This window comes from Lactuca virosa, chromosome 8, assembly GCF_052849685.1.
Source record: "Lactuca virosa cultivar CGN04683 chromosome 8, Lactuca_virosa_CGN04683_v6, whole genome shotgun sequence".
In the NCBI taxonomy this organism is placed as follows: domain Eukaryota; kingdom Viridiplantae; phylum Streptophyta; class Magnoliopsida; order Asterales; family Asteraceae; genus Lactuca; species Lactuca virosa.
The window spans coordinates 111488585-111510575 of NC_136433.1; positions in this window are offsets into that span (position 1 = coordinate 111488585).

Here is a 21991-nt window from a genome sequence, read left to right on the forward strand (position 1 = left end):
AATAGACCCAAACATCTCAGGAATCTCCGCTCGAATAGCTGTGGCCACCTCCTCGTGAATCATCCTGCGAATGTCATCATCACTAGTCCCACTGCCTCCTGGGTTGGGGCGTGTACCCACCATGATGTCTCTGAAACACAACACAAAAATCATTAGAGACTTGCTCGAGCATACTCACACTCGATCACTCATCCCTACTTGTCCTTAGTTTCCTAAGGATTCTTACTTAGGTTGCATACAGATTTGGTGCTTTCAGTAGTACGAGCCTAATACTACCTTCCACACCTGGCCTATAGTCACCCCAAGTCCTCCTCCTAGGATTCTAATTCACAAGTACTCTATCTCTCACGAATATCAGACTACTCTCTTAGTAGAACCTTACCACTCATCTAGATATCTCCTCTAGATTATCCCTTGCCTCATAATTCTCTCTCTAAGTGATCTTGCTCGATACTCTCACTCAGCACATACTCAAAGCACATAACAGATAGCAACGACTCCTAAGCTAAGGCATCACAAATCAGGCAACCCTAGCCCTAAAATATGAAATACCCAACCTATCCTCTAGCATGCATCACTAACATCCCATAAATATCTCATAACACAAATAAGTAAGGGTATTTTGGGAAATCACCGTTCGGGCTCTGGCTGATTGTACACACTGCTCCTTCTCGATTTCTCTTAAAACTCTTTCTCATTTATAGAATAATTCATTTCTTTTGAAAATCTTTCTCAAATCCTTAGTTTGAGTTCACACATACCCGAAGGTGCATCCGAATCCCTCAAACCAAGGCTCTGATACCAACTTGTAACAACGTAAATTTTCAAACCAAAATTTTCAATTTAAAAACACATTTTTCTCAATCCAAAAATCTCTCAAGTGTCACAATATCAAATCATCAAACACATTTCCAAAAACTGTATATATAACAACTCTAGGATCCTCTCAAAACATAACTCAATCTCTGATGTGTGTACAATCAAGTCGGCGCCTTCCCGTGATCCTGAGAAGTACCTGAAACACATAACACATAACACGGTAAGCACGAAGCTTAGTGAGTTCCCTAAAATACCACACATATCTCATTAGCCTTTAATGGCTATACTCAGATAAGACCCTCCGGTCAATGTGTCTCAGTGGGACCCTCTGGTCCCACAACTCAGTTGGACCCTCCGGTCCCTCAACTCGGCAACTCAATATAATACACAACATATATATATATATATATATATATATATATATATATATATATATATATATATATATATATATATATATATATATATATATATATATATATCACAAGGACAATAAGCAGGATATCTCAATACACAGTATATGCACATAAGACCCTCCGGTCACACATAGATTACCACTCAAGGTAAGTATAGTGAGAAGACTCACCTCGTAAGAACTCGGATAATCTCGAACTCGAATCACCGGTCTAGCCTCCGCCTAACACAACGATAATTATCCCTAATTATTAACGGCTCTTACTAAAGCTAAACTAAACCTTCTACAAACTCACAAAAGGGTAAAAAACCATTTTACCCCTCCATGGGCTTAATAGTCCACAAATTGACCAAACCCTAAAAGTCAACCAAAAAGTCAACGGCAGGGAGTACGCTGCGTATACCGCTCTCTAAGCTGGTTGTACTCGACTGCCATGCAGGCATCGGGGATGCTCGACCCCTATGCTGCGCGTACTGGGATTACGCCCAGCGTACGTCCCAGTTTCACTCTTCTCACCCATTTGGTCTTAATCAGTTAATGTTGGGTTTTGAGCATTCTAACACTCCTATGGTGTACATGCAACCCTATAAACCTTGGATCTATGTTTTCTCTATTATACATGCAAATATTAACTATTCCAAGGTTTCATCATATCTAGCATATTATGAAGCACCTATACTACAAAGTTCTAGTTAGATGACATACCTTTTGATGTAGCTTGATGTCTTCAAGCTTTAAGAGCTTAGCCCCAATAGTGTGGAAGCCTCAAATGGAATCACAAATCACCAAAACACCTTGGAAGAACTTGAGAGAATATGTATGCACACTAAAATCGGCCCACTCTTATTTTCACACACTTGTGCCAATTTTGTGAGCCAATGACCCCTTTATATATTATGGAGGATTAGGGTTACATCCATGTAAACCCTAATACCCATGACCTTTCATTTACATAGGATCCATGGGTTAAAAGCTCCATGGACCATCCATGAAAGCTTAGCCCAACCTAAATGAACTTGGCCCATTCCATATATATAAGAGTCCATATTTAATTAGTTCTTTTCGATCACTTAATTAATTCTAAATTAATTCTTGATCAATACTAATTAAATAATATGATTCCATATTAATATATTAGAACTTATAATATATTAATATAAATCATAAATATACTATTCTCAAAAGACTATCCATATAAATTGTGCCGGTGAAGTGCAACCCAAATGGACCATGCCGGGTCGGGTCAAGTACATACCAAATATAGTTATGGACTTAGACATTAATCCAACAGTCTCCCACTTGGATAAGTCTAAAACTATTATTGAGTATGACTTCAAAACCTAACTGGCAATCGTAGCTCTTAAAGCCGCTGTCGAACCCTGACCTTGTCAATGACTTGTCCATTAGATAAGGGATCATATATTCCTCCATTGTAGATATCATATGGACTGAGACATGGATTATAATCATTCTCTCTGTCCATTTGTTGTTTCCCTATTTTCGATTTATGATGACTGACTGATTGAACAAATCAAATCAGTCTTGGCTTGGCCAAGCACCCACATGTGTCATCGCTAAATCATCGAGGGGCCCACAAATATCGCTTTTATCCCGAAGGTAAAAGGAATGGATAAACTTCGACTCATATGGCTTGTTCTACTACTTGTTGAATCATACACAAAGGCACGTTTTATAACATCGAGTTACCAATGCGTTTTCGTGTAATCAATGTATAACCAACTTATAGTAACAACTCATATCTCTAGGTTTGAAGAATATAAGATATTATCGTCTCATGATCACTCGTGATAAAATCCATGAAGTGATTCAAATGAGCGCGGGTTGAATCCAATACTCAGAACTTATGAGCACTCATGAGTGTTGTAGCACCACTTTGTCCACCGACTTGGACCTCTACAAACCAACCCATGACAGTCTTGATTCATATCTACTTCCAACATATGACCGACTGTGGATGGTTTGAATAACTTAATCATTCAGGAAGAGCGACTTAGTTATTCTGGAAGTCAAAACATGCAAAGTGAAACACAAGAATAAATGAATCAAATATGGTATCAAACCCTATGAATATAAATAAACACTTTTATTTATCACCATACTGATTACTCATTATTCATTGTTTCGGTTTTATCAACTTTATACTTGAATTAAAAACACTAGTTGTCCCATGCTCCAAGCATGTACACTATGTTTTTCTTAAACAATAGCTTTGCCATACACCAAGTATGCACTCTATGTTTTTCTATGATCCTTACTTTGTGAAATAAACCAATTGAACATAATTTCAATGATTCTAATTTCACACTCCCAAATCCTTATCGAAAAATGTGAGAATTTCAAATTCCTATCATTTATCGAAATCTGTTTAGATTTTAAACTTATATGCACTGACCCTCCTGTAATGAATATGTACAAAGTCACAAAGACTTGTCAACAGTCATTATAAGGTATTCCAATGGAGATCAACTCCATGGAAACTAAGTCTCATATTCAAAGTACATTGCTTTGGACATGCTTCTTGCATTAAGTTTTCTAATCTTACACAGATAACTTCCACTTATGGAGACAACTCCATATTCTCATTTTGACTATCACTTCTGAATAAGAGATGCCTCTTTTCAGAATATGTCAGTATGGTCCTTCCAAAATTAGCACTATACTTCCAACTGTCCCTGAGCAACCAATCTTTGGTAAACCTCAGATTGTCCTCGACAATTGGTTAATCATTTTAGTCATATCCAATTCTAGACCTTTTCCCTTCTTAATGCCTCTGGGCATTTGGAAAAATTTAGAAATGACAAATATTATAGCACATGCAATCGATCCTGTACCCAAAGCAAATGGTACACGATTCATGATGTCTCACATAAAGACATGATTCTAGACCAGTCTTTTGCTACAATATTTTTATTTGCCCTGTTTTCAAAATTTGACTATGAAGAGGGATGCCGTAATCATAATCGAATTTTGAGAACGCAATATACAGAATTTCCTTAAGTTGAGAATGCAACCAATTGAGAACTTTCAGAACTCCTATGCAAAGCCAACTTTAACTGGAATGGGCACAGAATATGTCAACACGATAGGTTATAAACCTCAAGTCGTGTGCTAGTGAAGAACCTCAGGTTTTATTCTTGATTAGTTCTTGAAGTTCTTTTTAGGATCTTTAAGACTCCCACTATCCTCTTGACATATAAGACTATCTTGCTAAATATTCAAGAGATAGTGCAGATTCTTTATCAAGACAAACACTTCACACAATTGGCCTTAGTTGGTCTTTGTTTTATCCAAAACATCACAACTTACCAATTTCAAATGTACAAGAGTAGGACACTTTTACTCTTACATTTGACAAGTGTTTTAAACCTTTCTTTAAGATATGTCACTCATGTTATAATCTTGGAGTATGACTCTAAGAATTGTTTTGGAACGAAGTATGACTCATCTTCCTGATCTAACCATTTCAACAATTCATGACTCCTCTTCTTAGTCATAAGAATGCACTAAGATGACCTTTAGAGGACTGATTGTGATATTATTTCTAAATCATTAAGATGATCACAAACATGATACTAAAGTACTCTCCCATCTTTTCAGATTTGAGAAACTTTTATCTTTCTGCCTAATTTGATTCTTCCCATTCGTTTTGCCATACATTGAGACTTTTCCAATGTTTTAGAATTATACTTAAACTTGTAAGTATAACCATATTTACTAAACTTTAGTAAATCAAATAGTCTTAACGAGCTTTGTGGTGGACATGACCAGTGCACAAGAATATGTACTCCATCCCTTTAGTCCTTCACTTGACTCACACATCCATGTGAACAAGTAATTAGTTTTGATTTTCTAATGCTTGAAAGTTCTCATTCATCATACTATTCAACTTGCATGATTCCAAGTTTCGGTCCAATTGAAACTTGGGTGATGAGGAACTTTCCTGATTTGGTAAATTTAGACACTACCACAAATGAAAGAATCAAATCCATTTTCCAATATTGCTGTCAGTGGAATCATATAAGCAACAATTTTCCACAAATGCCATTATAAGGATACTTCAAATAAATAAAATTAAACAATTTTCTTTTATTTTAAAACTTTGCGGAAAAACTTATCCTTACAATCCACATGGAAAATTGTTGTTATCTATTCCTTAGCAATATATCATAACTTCTTAAGCAACTGCTCAAAATTCTGATGCGATCGAAATCCACCTTCGCGATTAGAATTAGCATATACTTCCTTTAAGATTTCTCTCTATTCTTTGATTCTTAAAACATCAACATGTGACCCAGTCACATCATGTAATGAGGATCTCAGAATAGAACTTAACATAGTTAGATAATGGGCTCTACTTGATGTAGAGTCAAACTTATTGAGTTTAACATCCTTAGGTAAATTTGGCAGCTTTGCAATCAACGCCCCTTCCTTTGGCAAAATAAACATATGGACCCTTTGGTAATGGGACTATCTCAGACTTAGCCTTGCTCTTTACCATTTGGTCAACCGGGTTGACTATGGCCAATCCCTTTCCATTGGGAAGAGAATGCTTTTTCTGGATTTCCAGTGTCACCATTGTCACTGTCCATAAAGTTTTTGGGAAGTTGATCTTCTAATCAAATTTGCTTTACTATCGTTCCAAATCATTGCTGATTCAGCAGCACCAAGCAAATAGATATGATCATTAAGGTTCATGTCGTAGTCTGTTTCATAGTAGTCCCAAAGGAACTCACTATGTGACTTAGAAAGTGATTGAACATCCAACTTTCTCAAGACTTTGACACCCAACTCTCCCGGCTTGTCAATATGTGACTTCATCTCTAAGATGTTATCACACATAGACCTTGCTTGCCATTAGGGCTTGAGTGACTTTGAACTTGTGGGTTAGGGAGAATAATTGGAGGAGGTAGAGGAAGAGAAGTATGACTTCCATGAGCCAAACTCGGGAAGTCATATTCATTAGGAAAGCTTGGTTTGGGAAGATCATTGTTGTCTAAACAAGACATCAACAATGGGAGAAATTCACGTAAAGTTGATTTAAGTCCTTAATATAACACCCAATATGATATATTAAGGCTAGGACCCAACAAACTATTTTATAACTTGGAAGAGGGATGCCGTAATCCAAGCTATAAAATATTTGAAGGTAGGTGAATGACGATTCACCAATTTCCACCAAGATAAACGAAATGTATTATTAGGTTTTAATTGGTTTTGAAACTCCTAGATTCTTTTGAGATTCATTGAACTTTTCAATGGCATGTTTCAATCTCGAGTGTGCCCTTCAGGTTTTGTGACTGGGATGCCGAGGATCACAAAACAAGGTGTGAAGTAACCATGCAAATATACTTGGTACCCTTAATATTTACCCCTCAATCGATGTGCCGGTTAACCACACACGCTCCAACGATACTATGATAAACATTAAGTTACCCTTTGCCTACCTTGTTAAGTCCAGGTTAGTGTGCCGGTTAACCACACACGCTCTACTAACAGCTTAAACAAAGTGCAAAGTGTAATTTCATGGATTAGCACCTTATTCACATTTTCCTAAGTAACTAAGATTGGGAATTTATAAGTGTTTAGTTACTTAGTATTTATCATTATACTTATAATGAAGGGAGAATTATAGTCCTTGTCCTACCTGTTCGGCTAACGACCCTCCACCGGTCAAGGAAGCGGTGAGTGAGAGTGGACACCCATTAAACTGCCATTTTATAGGCAGTAACCTTATACCCCCCTTATAGACCGACTTCGTGAATGAGGCCTACTAATGGTAAGACGACTTGCTCTTATACATATAATATATTAAACTTTTAATATTATAATAGTATAAGGGTGTATTTTAGACATTTAAAATACTTGGTGGTTTAATCTATTAATTAAACTAGACTTTTAATTTAATTAAACTCAAACCATATATTTATGGATTAATAATACTCTTTTAATTAAACGCTTTAATTAACTATTAATAAAGTCCATAAGAGTTAATTTGAACTATTCAACAAAACATCATAATTCCAATTATTAAACTCAAAATTAAAACCATTTAATTAATTGTTTAAGTTATGAACCCAAGAGTTTTAGAATTCAATTCTTTTTTTTCATAAAAAACTTTTCTCAAATTCCAAAACTTGAGGGCAAGTTTTGTAATTCTTGAAAACCTTTGGATTCCATAACTTATGGAATTAATGGTGTTTTATGATGAAACTTTCCATGTTCCATAAGTTAAGAACAAGTTATGGAATTCTTTAAAACATTAACACCAAATATGTAACTCCATAAAACTTTGAATCAAATTTTTTTTTAAAAAAAAACTTTCATATCCATAACTTATGGAAGTTTCAAAAACCCTTAAGATCACAACTTTAAAAAAAAACTTTTGAGCTCCAAAATTTTATGACAAAATATGTAACTCCTTAAAACATTTAGATCAAACTTTTAAAACTAATAAAATAATCATATCATTTTATCTTTTACTAAATTTGACCTAATTCACCTCATATAACAAATGATTCAAATTTTACAAATAATTCGTTTTTCATAAAACAAGTAATTATCTTAAAATTTGACAAACGTCATGTCTTTTTTTCCTTTTTTTTCCAACTTGAAAATAAAACATTTGCATCAATATAACAGAAAACAACTCATGGCTCTGATACCACTGTTGGGTTTTGAGCATTCTAACACTCCTATGGTGTACATGCAACCCGATGACATACCTTTTGATGTAGCTTGATGTCTTCAAGCTTTAAGAGCTTAGCCCCAATAGTGTGGAAGCCTCAAATAGAATCACAAATCACCAAAACACCTTGGAAGAACTTGAGAAAATATGTATGCACACTAAAATCGGCCCACTCTTATTTTCACACACTTGTGCCAATTTTGTGAGCCAATGACCCCTTTATATATTATGGAGGATTAGGGTTACATCCATGTAAACCCTAATACCCATGACCTTTCATTTACATAGGATCCATGGGTTAAAAGCTCCATGGACCATCCATGAAAGCTTAGCCCAACCTAAATGAACTTGGCCCATTCCATATATATAAGAGTCCATATTTAATTAGTTCTTTTCGATCACTTAATTAATTCTAAATTAATTCTTGATCAATACTAATTAAATAATATGATTCCATATTAATATATTAGAACTTATAATATATTAATATAAATCATAAATATACTATTCTCAAAAGACTATCCATATAAATTGTGTCGGTGAAGTGCAACCCAAATGGACCATGCCGGGTCGGGTCAAGTACATACCAAATATAGTTATGGACTTAGACATTAATCCAACAGTCTCCCACTTGGATAAGTCTAAAACTATTATTGAGTATGACTTCAAAACCTAACTAGCAATCGTAGCTCTTAAAGCCGCTGTCGAACCCTGACCTTGTCAATGACTTGTCCATTAGATAAGGGATCATATATTCCTCCATTGTAGATATCATATGGACTGAGACATGGATTATAATCATTCTCTCTGTCCATTTGTTGTTTCCCGATTTTCGATTTATGATGACTGACTGATTGAACAAATCAAATCAGTCTTGGCTTGGCCAAGCACCCACATGTGTCATCGCTAAATCATCGAGGGGCCCACAGATATCGCTTTTATCCCGAAGGTAAAAGGAATGGATAAACTTCGACTCATATGGCTTGTTCTACTACTTGTTGAATCATACACAAAGGCACGTTTTATAACATCGAGTTACCAATGCGTTTTCGTGCAATCAATGTATAACCAACTCATAGTAACAACTCATATCTCTAGGTTTGAAGAATATAAGATATTATCGTCTCATGATCACTCGTGATAAAATCCATGAAGTGATTCAAATGAGCGCGGGTTGAATCCAATACTCAGAACTTATGAGCACTCATGAGTGTTGTAGCACCACTTTGTCCACCGACTTGGACCTCTACAAACCAACCCATGACAATCTTGATTCATATCTACTTCCAACATATGACCGACTGTGGATGGTTTGAATAACTTAATCATTCAGGAAGAGCGACTTAGTTATTCTGGAAGTCAAAACATGCAAAGTGAAACACAAGAATAAATGAATCAAATATGGTATCAAACCCTATGAATATAAATAAACACTTTTATTTATCACCATACTGATTACTCATTATTCATTGTTTCGGTTTTATCAACTTTATACTTGAATTAAAAACACTAGTTGTCCCATGCTCCAAGCATGTACACTATGTTTTTCTTAAACAATAGCTTTGCCATACACCAAGTATGCACTCTATGTTTGTCTATAATCCTTACTTTGTGAAATAAACCAATTGAACATAATTTCAATGATTCTAATTTCACACTCCCAAATCCTTATCGAAAAATGTGAGAATTTCAAATTCCTATCATTTATCGAAATTTGTTTAGATTTTAAACTTATATGCACTGACCCTCCTGTAATGAATATGTACAAAGTCACAAAGACTTGTCAACAGTCATTATAAGGTATTCCAATGGAGATCAACTCCATGGAAACTAAGTCTCATATTCAAAGTACATTGCTTTGGACATGCTTCTTGCATTAAGTTTTCTAATCTTACATAGATAACTTCCACCTATGGAGACAACTCCATATTCTCATTTTGACTATCACTTCTGAATAAGAGATGCCTCTAGACAGATTAGTGCATTTCCAGAAATTCACAGCTTTGGCTTTTTTGGGTCAATTACCTTCTTAACCCATTAAGACCCAATCCAAAATGGTTTATAACCTGAAAAATAAGTCCTTAACAGTAGTGAAAAACCATTGAGTCCAAATAATAATCTCAACTTCAATGATGACTCAAAGTATACGATTTTTAATGAGAAACAAAAGTATAATGCCCTTTTGGTAACTTTATCAAGTTAGGGTTTGTGTTTCTCATCAAAGACCAACAAGGAACCAAATAGAAAACCGCTTACAAGCAACCTAGGGAGATGGCTGATGACAGATGGTCGAAGCCACCCTACGGTGGTGGCGGTTCTAGGATGAAATCAAACTAAAGAAAGAAGAAGAAAGGAGGAAATTGGAAAGCTTATATGAACGGATTAACAATATCGCCACTAGCACCCTAGCACCACCCTACAAACCGCAACATTAGAAACTCCCGCAACAAGCTCTCTCGATCGCCACACTCACCTTCGACCTCCCTTTTCTTTTGCGTCGTACACACAACGACAAACACACACATTTCACACTGTTTCTTCTTTAGGCTTAATAAAGGCTTGAATGGGTTAACTAATGGGCTAATTAGGCTGCCAAAAATTAAAAAATCACACAATCCCGTCACCAAATAGGGTTAAAATCTGAATTTTACAAAATAAACCCCCATGTTAGCCAGAATGACCAAAACAACCCCCTTTAACAAAATCCTTGACATTGTAGATTTCCTAACTTGCCACTTTCGGTCCCTTTTCTGAAAATAAATTACAAAACCCTCTAATATGCAAATCTTAATTATTAATTCATTTTTAATTATTATAGACTCACTTAAAAATTATATACCGCCTTTTATTTAATTATATTTATACTTATATTCTTTCATTAAAATAACTAACGGAAAACGGGGTATTTTTCCCCCCGTTTGAATCGGACTTCCTCGAAGGCACTTGTAACATCCCAAAATTCAAGACAAAAATTTTCATTTTTAAATAAGTAATTATAAAACCATTTGTCTGAAAACATCCATAGTATCAACTCATAACAAAACCAATGTACCAATAGTAAAAAAATGTCACGATAAAACAACATCAGAGCATAATTCCCAAAGATCTCGTGTGCGGAAAATGTAGTGTGATGCGCTGTGATCATGTCGTCTCCTTCCCCTTTGAAGAGGAAGTACATGAAACCAAAACTGAAAACTGTAAGCACAAAGCTTAGTGAGTTCCCCCATCATACCACATACCATACAATAACATACTGCCTACCATATCCGGGTGCTGGCCTACCCCTTCGGTCTCTTTCAACCGGTAACTGCCTAGCATATCAGGGTGCTGGCCTATCCCTTCGGTCTCTTTCAACCGGTAACTGCCTAGCATATCAGGGTGTTGGCCTACCCCTTTGGTCCATTTGACCGGTAACTGCCTAGCATATCAGGGTGCTGGCCTACCCCTTCGGTCCTTTCGACCGGTAACAGGGACTATTTCAACCCCTATTAATACCATATATCTTCCTAGTACATAAACACACAAGTCACATACTGCCTAGCATATATGGGTGTTGGCCTACCCCTTCGGTCCTTTCGACCGGTAACGGGGTCTATCCCACCCCTCCTACCACTATCACATAATATCATAACATACTAGCACATAAAGCATAACAGATAGTGGCATACCAGACAATTATCACAAAGACAATCATCTCTACTATAATCAACTACTAGTGGGCCGACATTGGTGCCTTCGACCCACTTCTACTGGAAGGTAACTCACCTCAAATGTTGTAAAGTAGCTGAAGGGTCCTCGGCTCTGAAATCAACCCCACTCAAACTCCTACACATAAAATATTTCCTTTAATTCCCTTTTCATACTCACAACCCCTTAAGGGTCCATTTTGGTTAAAGTCAAGGTCAAAGTCAACATTCTGGGTTGACTCAACTCACCAAGTTGGTCCATCAACTCCCCGAGTTCCATAAATCATAAAATCCTGAAATCGCGATCCAACTCGTCGAGTTCTTTCACAACTCGTCGAGTTCATCCTATCAACAGAATCGGGACTTTCCAAATCAGCTCGTCGAGTACGTCCTTGAACTCGTCGAGTCCTTCATTTTACAGAATCGGGACACTCCGACCCAACTCGTCGAGTTCTTCAGTCTGTTAAGCTTTCTTAATGTATTAAGCCATTATTCTTCGAATCTAAGTCCCATATTCCAGATCTGGGTCGAATACACATCTAGGAGGGTAAAGTTTCCGACTTTACCCATTAAGACCCATCCTAGAAGAAATGAGCCTTAACCCTTACTCAAAATGGCTTATTTCCAACTTCAAAAACCATTAAAACTTCGATATAAGTCATGTGGTCATAGATCTGGACTTTAGGGATGATTTGGTTACCTAAAGTTCCCATCATTACTTGCATGAATGGCCTACTTGGCTCAAAAGACCAAAAAGGTGGTCTACAAGTTGCATGGGACTTCCATGGCCATAAAGTTGGCACCTTTATGCCATAAAGTCCCCTAAAGACCCTAGATCTAAAGGGTTTGCCCACATGGGACATCCAAATCCCAAAAGCCAACATACTTGGACCAAATCATGAAGAAAACAACCTAAAACTAGATCAAAGCATGCTATAGACAAGGTAGGAGCTTTATACCTCAGATGAACCAGAAATGGAGCTCAACTTCTAGATCTACTCTCCTCCTACACGTCATTGCTCCTTCTTCAAGTATCTCCTTCTTCAAAATCACAAAGTATGCACACAAATGGCTCAAAACTCTCAAAAGTAAATTAGGGTTTTGTGGCTAGGGTTTGGGACAATGGAGGTTGTAAATGAGGCCAACTTATGGAGGTTAAGGTGTTTAAATAGGGTGCAAAACCCTTAAAATTAGGGTTTCATTCTTCCATTCCTACTCGTCGAGTAGACTTCATATCTCGCGTCCCAATCCTTCTCTACTCGGCGAGTTTGGGGCCTCCAACCCGTCGAGTTTCTATACAAAAATGAATAATTTAAGAATTAAATACATACTTGGAGCCGGGAGTTACAACACTGCTAGCAAAATTCTTTGTAACATGCGCCTGCAACTCCACTTTCAGCTCTCAGGTCCACCTGGGACATTTCTAATGTCGTCATTGATCTTTTACTAAATCAATTCCTTGTGCACGATGTGTTCATCTCTCCGTCAAGGATAGAAACCAGCTTCTTTACATAATTGAGCTGCTCACCAAACTGAAACACATCATTCGGCTTAAGCATAACATCCTGAGGTTTAAACCATGTGTTTACTCTAATCGTATACTCCTGAGGTATTATTCTGGGAAAAACTCTGCTAATGAAAGATATCAATACCAATTACTCCTGAGGTTTAAACCATGTGTTTACTCTAATCGTATACTCGTGGGTAGAACAACCTGCTAAACCGAAACTAAACATCCATCTCCTCCTGGAACCTTTCCCAAAATTGAGACATAGACTATATCTTATTTGAGACCATAAAAACCGGCATCCTGGCCAAGCTATAACCTCCTAGCGTAGATATCTTTTCGTTTCCTCCGGCGTAGGAACACATACCTGACCTTAATATGTCAAATAACCCTGACTATCCCGACTGGCAGTCAAAATTTTGCTTGAAATTCCCAGTCCATTTGGCGTTCTCATCCTGAAATGCCACTCCATGCCGCTTTTTCATCAACTCAAATTGGGAGTAAAAGTCGTCATTCGTAGACATAACTCACGAAGTGGCTCACTAGTCGACTTCGACTAAGGGCATCAACAACTACATTTACTTTATTGGGATAGTAAAGTATCTTGCCATCAAAATCCTTATCCATGTCTAGCAACATAGTCCAACTGTTTGCAAAACTCTCATAACTCTAAAATTTCCGTTACCGACTCTCTAAGGTTGACGATCATTCCTGCTTCTTCAGGTACAAAACTGACTATTCCTTTATCAAGGAACTCCACCACTCCCAAATGAAGCAATGTCTTGATGAACACCTCTCCAACATCCTGACAGAGACATTCGTCCCGCCACTCATCCATATAACTCCTAGTACTCAAGCTATCTTTCTAACAAATCAACACTTCTAACTACATAGACAAGGTGTATCTTATATATTGGCTAGAAATCCTCCATTGATATTCCCAACTCAGACTACATTGTTTCTCTTCGCATTCCAGGTCTCATACCTCGTGTCGAACCGTACGCCATGATACCCTCATCAATCGATTACTGGACAATCAAACTAACTAGTCTAAACATGCCTACAATACCTACCAATTGTAATCTCATAACCCACCATTTTGGGTCCATAGACATGTAATCATCCTTCCATAGACTCATATCTTTCTGATTACCATTCTCTCTGCTCACGACAACTCGCCGATCTCGCTATCATCCTGAACGGTCCTGTTTGGCTCACGACTGACACCTCAATGGCCCCATAGGTATACAACCATCATCCTATTAACCTGAAAGAACCGATCCATCATTCCACATTCCCTGACAACAATAGCCAAAGACAAACTAAGATATCGAACCTTAGGAATCTAGATCTATCTGGTCTTCAGACCATGCCTCAAGTCTCGAAGCATTCATCAAACAAGAATAGGTAGGGGACTCTCGCCACAATTCTAAACCAGGGTCTAACCGGAAGCCTAACATATGAGTCGATGACGATGGCTCAAAACGCATGGCAACCACTTACCCAAAACAAGTTGTACCCGCTATAATGATCGAATCCATAACATTCTTGAATATATATATATATATATATATATATATATATATATATATATATATATATATATATATATATATATATATATATATATATATATATATATATATATATATAACAGGCCGCAATGATACCCTATTCCTGAACTGAATCATCCATCTCGAATGGTTGTCTGCTTTTTCTCTCCCTACATGTCAACTAGAAGGACTAGAGATTTCAAAATTTTACAGCAGTTGTATCAAGTCTTCCGTACTATATTGAGTTATGTGCAATCCTCGAACCTTATCTTGGGGAGTAACTCTCCCTCACTTGGAATCCGACGAACCTCTATTGATACCCCTAGATGGATCAAGTCGCAATCTATCTTAAACGAATCACACCATTCAGATTCTAGGCGATCAGTCATATTATGGCACTAAGTAGGCCTTCAATCTCACGAACTCTACCATGCAACACCTAAGACCAGATTAATACGAAACCCATATGATGCTCGGATGGTATGTCCAGTAAGTCTTCAAGAGACACATCCATGAAACTCTCCAACAACCTTCTCCTCATCTACCATCTTCTATTCTTCGTCACCGTACCTATTCTTCATAATTTCTAAACACTCTTCACTGTAATGAAACATGTAAATTCACGCCCTACAACCACACATATATCTCGTGATCGACTAAGGTATCACCCTGAACCAATGGTTCTCCCCGCTTGGGTTCGAACCCGTACCCGTTTGTGATAACAAACAATACTCGCACTAACATGACTATCCATATATTTTTGCTATCGCACATAGTTCGAGCACCACCATCAGAATAAGTCAATCTGTAACCTCTCGCCAAAGATTTATAAGGAGTAACCATGGTAACCATAGGTAACCGTTAGTGTCCTATCATCGACGACCTCAACCACATGAGAATGAAATAAACACAAAAATATCACGAACCTGTTGATCCTAAAAGCATAAGATATGAACGAGGTGTAGTCCCACCATCAATAATCACTAAGGCTGTCGAGTAACTAATTCTAAGGCTACGTAGACCTACTCATGCAACTTCCCATACATAGTCACACTATAATTGATACATATCCCACTATACATACCCGAGCGTATGTAACAACGATGTGATGACAACCATATAAAGCACGAAGAATACATACAAACTATGTCTCGATGCCCTGCCCCAACTCCTTACAAACTATAGATACTGGGACTTGTGTCACCCCTTTCGCTAAGCACACATATTTGACACTAATGTAACCAAGACATAACTCTACCTCCAGTGAGCAGTCCTAATAAGCATGTTACTTCCATTCGTACCTACCACATTTGAACTTGCGTCGTACAGACACAAGGGTCCTTCCATCCTTACCATAGACGTCATGGTTTTTCTGACCTCCAGTTCTTAACATAACAACACCAAATCTCTTGATGCTTGTTAGCAGATTCGGGCCCCATGTCCGCTTCTCTTTGCTAGTCGCATCACTGAACTAAAACCAATGACACTGTGTTGTGTTTTCTGAACAAGTCCTAGAGCCCTCTACTCTAAACCGCGTAATTGATATTCTGTTTAATATAAAAAGAAATCAACACCATCTAACTAAATGGTTATCGTTACTCTACCTTGTCCATTTGTTCACTAGTACCTATGAGCACCATTCCCAATAACATATGACACCATTGTCACAATCATCGCTAGAATCACATCGACACTTAACATAGTAACAGATCCTGAAGCACCATTCCTCGAAAACACCTACTCACAATCGAAAGGGGAAAATTGCGATTTCTACAATTTAATAATAAACATATAACCATGTCAACATTACTACACTCAGCTCATTGGGTTCCCCCGTGACTTCTCTTGACTCGGGCGTGGATCCTGTGCTTTTGATAGCAGGGGCCCTACTACTATTGTCCACACCGATCCATGCCTGCTCCAAGGTCCATCCCGAAGTAGCCAAGTCACTTCTCGCCGACAATTCTAACGATGTGCCCTACATAATCGCAAGCCAACACTCTTCCTAGCTCGCTACCGCCTACTAGTCCTCTCATAGCACACTGTCCCACTACCAACTAACCTCCATGAAATGCGTAACTATAAATAACTAGAGGTGACATAGCCACCTGAACTGATGATCCTACTCTAGAGCCACGACCAAACAAGGAACAAACAAGAAAGCCTAGATCAAGAGTTCTAAGTCTATCCTACATGACTACATACAGTCCCTAGGGAACTCCACTTGATGATAACCAATATACCACTACTACAACATCCTATCATATAAGGATATATACACAGATCTAGTAGATCACTATAACACAACAACATCCTATATACCAAGATACATATGTAACATATCACTACAACATAGCAACATCCTATATACCAAGACACAGATCTAACAGATCACTACAACACAGTAGCATACTAAACACCAACAATCCAATTAATACATAACTGTATATACTCAGATGTGAGATAGACACCCAGACAGGTGATCCTACTCTAGAGCCACAACCAAACAATGAACATGTAAGAAAGCCTAGATCAAGAGTCCTCAATTTATCTTACATGACTATATACAGTCCCAATGGCATCCCTCCACTAAAAGATAACCAAAACTAGTGGGCCGCCATTGGTGCCTTCGACCCACGGGTACAATGAGGCAAAACTCATCTGAATCGAAGAACCTTGAAACACTGAGATATGCTCCCTTCTGCACTGCTTGCTCCTGCAAATTCGCTAATCATCACAACCATGTAAAACCTTAATCAATAGTCTAAAACCCCCAAGCTTGACCCAAAGCCAAACTTGGTCAAAAATTCAATGGTCAACAAAAGTCAACAAAAGTCAAAGTCCAAGGTTGCTGAGTATGCCCAATATACTCAACGTACGCTGAGTGTACACGACCTGTCTTCACTCCTCCATTAAGCACTTTATCCATTAAGGCCTTTTGTCCAGAGCTCAGATCTAGACTCAGAACATCGACTTAATTCATAAACTTTCCACCTTATGACTTTCCATGGCTAGAAAAGGTCAAAAAGCTAAAACCCTAACTTATTAACCCATTAAGACATCATAAATCTTATATGGAAGGGATAGAAGGACCAAGATCACATTTTTATGGTTCCTAATAGCTCCATAATGGGCAAAGTTTCCAACTTTATCCATTAGGATGGTCCAAACAACTAAGATCTAGTCTTTAAGTCTCAAAGGGACCAAAAGTGCATCTCTCTCAACTTAATCTATTAAGTCTAAGTCTCTAACATTCAGATCTAAATCAATATGATGTTTATATGGATAAAGTTTCCAACTTTATCCAAAACAAGGTCACAAACTTTCAAGATCTAGAATTTATGCACTAAAGTGACCAAAAACTCATAACACCCAAAACTAGATAGATCTAACAAACGCATCATCAAGATTCAAGCTTTATACCTCCAGAAGAAAGATCAAGGTGAACAAGTTCTGGATCTACAAGCTCCAATGTAACCAACACTTCTCCAATGAGCTCATTCTTCTCCAAGATGCACCAAGAACACTACAAAGCACTTAAAAACACTTTCTTTTGCTCACAAGGCTCAAACTAGGGTTAGGGTTTCAAGGGAGGACGTTGGAGAGGTGGAGGCTGAGAATGGAAAGGGTTTAGGGAAGTTAAGGAGCTTAAATAGGGCTCAAAACCCCGAAATTAGGGTTTGGGTTCTAATCACGTATGCCCAACGTACTCCTGGTACGCTCAACGTACCAGGTTGAATCTCCACGATCACCGTTGTGACATCCCCTAATTTCTCGGCCAGAAAAGACCGATTTAATTTATGCTTTTTAAAATAAAATCAGAGAAATCTTTTCAAAAGATGTTGCGGAATAGGTCCCCAAAATAAAACATGATAAAAGTTTATCAAAACCCTTCTTTAAGAAGGTATATATTTTCCATATATGGGCGAGCCTCCTGATCCAACGGCTGAGAAGTCTCCAGGTGGCGCAGATCCGGAGCGAGGGGCACTTGGGCTCGCACATGGCTGCGCATGCGAAGGCTTGCTGGCAGCTTCTTACTGGACCGAGGTCTAGGGTCCGAAGTAGAGGGGTCCGTGGCTCATTGCGAGGGTTCGGTCACGAGGAAAAGGGTACGCATCACCTTCTCACTGGACCGCTTCGGATCGGCTCTCCGGTTCGGATGACTCAGCAGCATTTCGGACACGTGGCTCGCATGACTCACCAATTTCGGACACGTGGCACGTTCTAAGCGAAGGTCACGTGGCCGAAGCCACCTATGCGAATTTTCTCGATTTTTGTGCAAAAACTTCTAAAATCCATAACTTTCGCATACGAGCTCCGTTTTTTATGTTCTTTATATGCACGCGTAGGTAAAATTACGCTCTACAACTTTCGTTTAGACTTCGTTGGCTAATTTTGACTTTAATTTTTATATTATTATTTTTAACAGACCGGGACAGGAAATCCGTTAAAAATTCATAACTTCTTCATCCGACGTCCGTTTTCGTCTGTCTTTTTACCGTTGTGCTACTAATGACGAGACCTTCGATTCTCGTTTAGGTCGTGTCGGCTAAAAATCATGCGATCTAAAATTCGAGTTTTTAGCCGTCTACTGCTAAGCTGAAACTTCGAAAAATCATAACTTCCTCATACGAAGTCAGATTTGGGCGTTCTTTTTATACCTACTCTCGGTTTAACGAACACTACGAGTTTAGTTTAGATCACTAAGGCTAAAAAGTAGTTTATCAAAACCTCACTTTTTACGATATTCAGCACCGTGCCGGTTTTGTCGTGAAACTTCGACAGGTCATAACTTCTTCGTTATAACTCGGATTTCGGTATTCTTTATATATCCGTAATCCTTGTCACGGCCAATACAACTTTATTAATAGATATCGGCTTTATCTAATATTTATTTTTGATGCTCATTTTTATTTCTTAATTATTTAACTCCTAGTAATTAAGCATAAAACACATAAAACACATAATATTCACATAATTACTTTTCATTTCTTCAAAATGAGTTACAAAGGTTAACCTAGACTATCACCTTAATATTAATGCCTAGGCTAGAAACACGAGTGTTACAATTCTCTCCCCCTTAGGATGATTCCGTCCTCGGAATCACATATCACCAAACAACTGCGGGTAGCGAGTCATCATGTCACTCTCCGTTTCCCAGGTGAGATTTGGTCCATTCGTATGTTTCCAGCGCACAAGCACTAAATCAACCATCTTGCGTCGCAACTTCATAGTCTTACGGTCAACGATTGCCTCAGGTTCTTCGATCAACCTCTTGTTTTCATCCAACCTTAATTCAGAAATGGAAATTATGTCGGGCACATCTCCCGTGAACTTTCTCAAATAACACACATGAAAGGTGTTATGAATACCCTCCAGTTCTTCCGGTAATTCTAGCTTGTAAGCTTGATTCCCGATCCTCTGAAGAACTTTAAATGGTCCAATAAACCTTGGACTCAACTTTCCCCTTTTACCAAATCTTATAAGTCCCTTCCACGACGAGACTTTAAGTAAAACCGAATCTCCAACTTCGAAGGATATCAGTTGTCTTTTCTTGTCAGCATAACTCTTTTGACGATCTTGAGCAGCTAACATCCTTTCCCTTATCACTTTCAACTTTTCAGCAGTCTGATGGACTATTTCAGGTCCCATAAACTGCTTTTCCCCAGCTTCCAGCCAACATGATGGCATTCGACACTTTTCCCCATACAAAGCGTGATATGGTGCCATCTTAATGCTTGAGTGGAAACTATTATTATAGGAAAATTTTACTAGAGGTAAGTGTTCATCCCAGTTACCTTGGAATTCTAGTGTACATGCTCTCAGCATATCCTCCAATGTTTGAATCGTTCGTTCGCTTTGACCATCAGTTTGCGGATGGTAAGCTGTACTCAAACACAACTTGGTACCCAATTTCTCTTGTAGACTTCTCCAAAACCTTGAGGTAAAACGGCTGTCAAGATCAGATACAATCGTTAACGAAACACCGTGTAGCCTCACGATTTCCTTCACATAAGAATTCACAAGTTTATCCATAGACCATTTCTCGTTAGCGGCTATGAAATGCGCACTCTTAGTGAAGCGATCAACGACCACCCAAATCATGTCGTGACCGTTCCTTGTTCTGGGCAGTTTAGTCACAAAATCCATGGTAATGTCCTCCCATTTACCCATGGGTACAGGTAAAGGTTCTAAACTCCCATATGGTTTCTGATGTTGTGCCTTAACCCTAGCACAAGTTACACACTCAGCCACATACTTAGCAACATCGAGCTTCATCGTCGGCCACCAGTAATAGGGTTTTAGATCCCTATACATTTTCGTACTGCCGGGATGAATCGAGTACATGGTTTTGTGAGCTTCTTCCATCAGAAGACCTCTTACTCCTCCCATCTTAGGTACCCAAATCCTATCTTTGAATACCTTCAATCCTTGACTGTTTGTATCAAACACCAACATTTTACCCAAACGTTCCTCCTTCCAGTCATTTTTCTCCAAAGCTTCCTCCTGAGCTTTCTTTATACTTTCCACAATTGTCGAGACGACTTCAATTTTCAGCGCTCTTGGCCTTCTCTTTTCAAGATTTACCTTCCGACTGAGAGCATCAGCAACAAAATTTGCTTTACCAGGGTGGTAAAGTATCTCACAGTCGTAGTCCTTGAGTAGTTCCAGCCAGCGTCGCTGCCTCATGTTCAATTCCTTCTGATTAAAGAGATATTGAAGACTCTTATGATCAGTGAAAAGTTTGCATTTAGTACCATAAAGATAATGCCTCCATATCTTTAAGGCGAATACTACCGCTGCCAACTCTAGATCATGAGTGGGGTAGTTCTTTTCATGCTCTTTCAATTGCCTCGATGCATACGCTATCACTTTATCCCTTTGGGTCAGAACACATCCTAACCCAACTCCAGAGGCATCACTATAGACTGCGAAGTCATCAACTCCTTCAGGTAACGAAAGAATCGGTGCTTCACACAATCTCTTCTTTAACTTCTCAAAGGCTTCCTTATGCTTCTCATTCCAAGCATAAGTAGCTCCTTTGTGGGTCAAAGCTGTTAATGTAAGTCCCCAAAATGCTTGTGTATCAATCAGATCCGTTTGATGGTGCGGAATCCCAATCAAACGAATGATGTCAGATCAAATAGAAGAGAAGGAGAAGAAGAAGATGATGAATCTTGTATGTATTGATATGAATGAAGATTCGGATACAAGATTCACACACTTACACACACTAAAACTCCTATATTCTCTCTATTCCGTACACTCCTTCTCTGTTCATCAATCCCTCCTCAACCACCTAAC